A 4,064-nucleotide genomic window follows, 5' to 3' on the forward strand; every position below is an offset into this window, starting at 1 on the left:
TCTCTCTCTCTCTCTCTCTCTCTCTCTCTCTCTCTCTCTCTCTCTCTCTCGATATAGATATCTATATCAATATATCTATATCTTTCTATCTAACTATGTGTATAGTGTATCGACAAATCATTCTATCTATCTATCTATCTATCTATCTATCTACATCTGTATCTTTCTATTTATCTTTCTGTATTGATCTATGTACCAGTATATCGATCTTTCTGTCTGTCCTTCTGTCCAGCTCTCTCTCTTTCTCTCTCTGTGTCTCTCTTCTACCTGTCACCTCCAGACACTCTTCCCTTCCTCCCTCCCTCTCCCCTCCCTCCCTCCCTCCCTCCCTCCCTCACCTCTCCTCCCACCTCCAGTGCAGTGCTGTGAACGATATCTGAACTCCCATTGGGTCTGTGTGTGTTTGTGTGTATTTGTAAGTATGTGTGTGTGTGTGTGTGTGTGTGTGTGTGTGTGTGTGTGTGTGTGTGTGTGTGTGTGTGTGTGTGTGCGTGTCCTGTGTGTGTGTGTGTGTGTCCTGTGTGTGTGTGTGTGTGTGTGTGTGTGTGTGTGTGTGTGTTGTGTGTGTGTGTGCGTGTCCCTGTGTGTGTGTGTGTGTGTGTGTGTGTGTGTGTGTGTGTGTGTGTGTGTCTGTGTGTGTGTGTGTGTGTGTGTGTGTGCATGTCCCTATGTGTGTGTGTGTGTGTGTGTGTGTGTGTGTGTGTGTGTGTGTGTGTGTGCATGTCCCTATGTGTGTGTGCGTGTGTGTGTGTGTGTGTGTGTGTGTGTGTGTGTGTGTGTGTGTGTGTGTGTGTGTGGGAGGCTGTGAGGCTGTGTGTGTTTGTGTGTGTGTGTGACTGTGTGTGGTGGGGGGTGTTGGGGGAGGGTGGGGGGGGAGGGTGGGGGGTCGCCACTTTCCAACGGCGTTCCCGTTTCTTTGTTTGTTTTTGGATTACTTTTAGTTTATGTTCTTTTTTTCCGTTACTCAGAGGAACAAAAAAAAAAAACTGCCAAAGGCTGTTCGTAGTTTTGGTCGGTTTTTGCCACATTGACAGAAACACAAAGACCCACACACACAAGGAAACACACACACACACACACACACACAAACACACAAAGACCCCCCTCCCCCACATACACACACACACACACACGCGCAAAAAAAGACACACACACAAACAAACATACACACACACTACTGCAGCCCCACACAAAGACACACACCTGCACCTTCACAAAGTCATCGCAAAACCCCAAAAACAAGGACAGATGGACGACCGTTACCCTGTCTCTGCCCGTCACACGCACACGTACACACACGCCAATGAAAACATTCCTACTGTATACTGTAAACACATGCAGTGCACCGAAGCTTACAGACACACACACACACACACACAGAAACTCACACATACACGAAGTGCACGCACTCAAACACACAGACACACGCACACACACACACACACACACACACACACGCACAGCTGTATATACATAAGCAGGCAGCCAAACAAGAAAAGACAATGACAGATTTATACACAGTCTCCCCCTGTCTCACACATGCATACATGACAATTAAAATACTCCTATTGTAAAGCCAATAGGAGACACATGCACACTATCACAAAAAAATCATATAGGCAGTACACTACACAAACAAAGACAAACACACACGGACACCAACAGAAACTCATTAAACACACACACACACACACACACACACACAAACATACACACACCCACACATCCACACACATGCGCAAATACACACACACCCACACATACAAACACAGAGACTCTAACGACCTGCCATTGTGTGTGTTATTCCTGAGGGGAAGCAGAGCACAATGCTGCAACAAAACTGCAACAGGGGACGCGCTAAAAGGAGCCCAGCTACTGGGGAGCGCACAACGATGCAACACCAACTAGGGGTCTGACTCTCATTCACCAGCACCAGTGTGTGTTTGTGTGTGTGTGTGTGTGTGTTTGTGTGTGTGTGTGTGTGCGACTGTAGTGTGTGTGTGTGTGTGTGTGTTCGTGGGTGTAGTGTGTGGTTGTGTGTTTGTGTGTGTGCGACTATAGTGTGTGTTTGTTGTGTGTGTGTGCGACTGTAGTGTGTGTTTGTGTGTGTGTGTGCGTGCAACTGTAGTGTGTGTGTGTGTGTGTGTGTTCGCGGCTGTAATGTGTGGTTATGTGTGAGTTTGGGTCTGTGTGTGCGACTGTGAGTGTGTGTCAGTGTGTTTGTGTGTTTATGAGGAGATGGTGGTGATGGAGACGAGGGAACATGTCCCACCCCAACACACACACACACACACACACACACACACACACACACACACACACACACACACACACACACACGCACACACACACACACACACGCACACACACACAGAACACCCACTCAAACCCACACTTGTCTAAGGAAAGGTCATTGTGGTGGACAGGCAGCAGCTGAAGAGTGTGTGTCCGACACGGACACCTGACAGGAAGTGGACGCGTGCGGGGGCGGGCGGGGTCTCCGATGCCCCTCCAATTACGTGCAGACGTTACCGCCTGTCCGTCAAAAACCGAGAAAAAAATGAAAAAAACCTGACGTGAGGAGCAGGACCTGACGGGGGGCGGGGGGGGGGGGGGGACAGGACAATGGCTCAAACCTGTTGGGGGGGAGGGGGGAGCTGAGAGAGGGGGAGTCGGGGAGGGATGGATGGTGGGGGAGGAGATGGGCAGTGGGGGGGGGGGGGGGTTGTGTTTTTCTTATTGAATTCGATCAGAGGAAGGCGATGCCAACCTAGAGCTTCCATTCGTATTATTCTTATTATTAATATTCACCCATTCGCCCCGAGGACAAAAGCAGCCTTCTGCTCGGGTTCGGAGCGTTGAAACGCTGGGAGGAAGAAAGTGGTGGGGGGTGAAGGGGGGGGGGGGGTGTACTTTACCTTTTTCTTTATTTCTATGAAGGGTCTACAAAAAGGTTGCATTAAACATTCCGTTTGTATTAATTGCCCCCCCCCCCCCCCCCCCCCCCTCGCACACACACTGATTGGGGCTGCGCTCTGAGCATGGCGGGAGGCGGGGGATGGGGGGGGGGGGGTTCGGCATGTTGCCCCTCGCTCTGGCTCTCTCGCCGCCCGACTAATGAACGGACGGACGAACGCGCGGAGGGGCTTACGCCATACGCCATGCACACGCTTCGCTGCTGAGCCTGACCCCGTGACCCCTGGCTGGTGATCAGCAGAACATCCCGGTGATTAATCCCCACCCCTCGGATGGAATCAAACGGACGACGGGCCCTCGCTGGCGAAGCGTCAGCCCGTCTGAGTGGGATCGCGTCGGATCGTCTCCGGCGGTGAATCCGTCCTCTGGAGAGACCCTCGACCGGGGTCGACGGGGGGGCAAGTGTTAGAGCCACACGGGAACAGGCGGAGTGGTAGCTGGTGGCCCCGGGCTGGGGGGGGTACCTGGTGGCTCCGGGCTGGGGGGGTAACTGCGGTGGCGCAGAGTGCCAAGTGCGACGTGCTAATGCGGTTTCACCCCGGGCACACCCCCGCACACGCCCACTTGTGTGTTCAACGGCGAGCTCGTAGAGTACTGTCCCCACGTTCACCCACTCGACCACGTGCACGCACACACACACGCACACACACACGCACACGCACACGCACACGCACACACACACACACACACACACAGAGGCTAAGGCTTGTACTTATAACTAAGTGGTACTAATGAGTGGGTATTAACATATCAAGTACATGCACACACATGTACATACATAGACACTCACACACACACACACACACACACACACACACACACACACACACACACACACACACACACACACACAGGCGCTACGGCTTGTACTCCTAACCAATGCCGTGTTCCAATATCCATACTTCCATCAGTACACTTAAACGAAGTACACTATCCGCACTCACTAAGCGCGCTAATTTTCAGATGTCAAATTACGATCACGACTGCCGTCGCGGCTCCTCCCCCACAATAAACATCCCGCTTTGAACGGTGAACTCTTTACGCCTAGCAGCTTTAAAAAGCTATAAAAACTACGAAATGACTATTAA

The sequence above is a fragment of the Gadus morhua genome, chromosome 23, assembly GCF_902167405.1.
Source record: "Gadus morhua chromosome 23, gadMor3.0, whole genome shotgun sequence".
NCBI lineage: Eukaryota > Metazoa > Chordata > Actinopteri > Gadiformes > Gadidae > Gadus > Gadus morhua.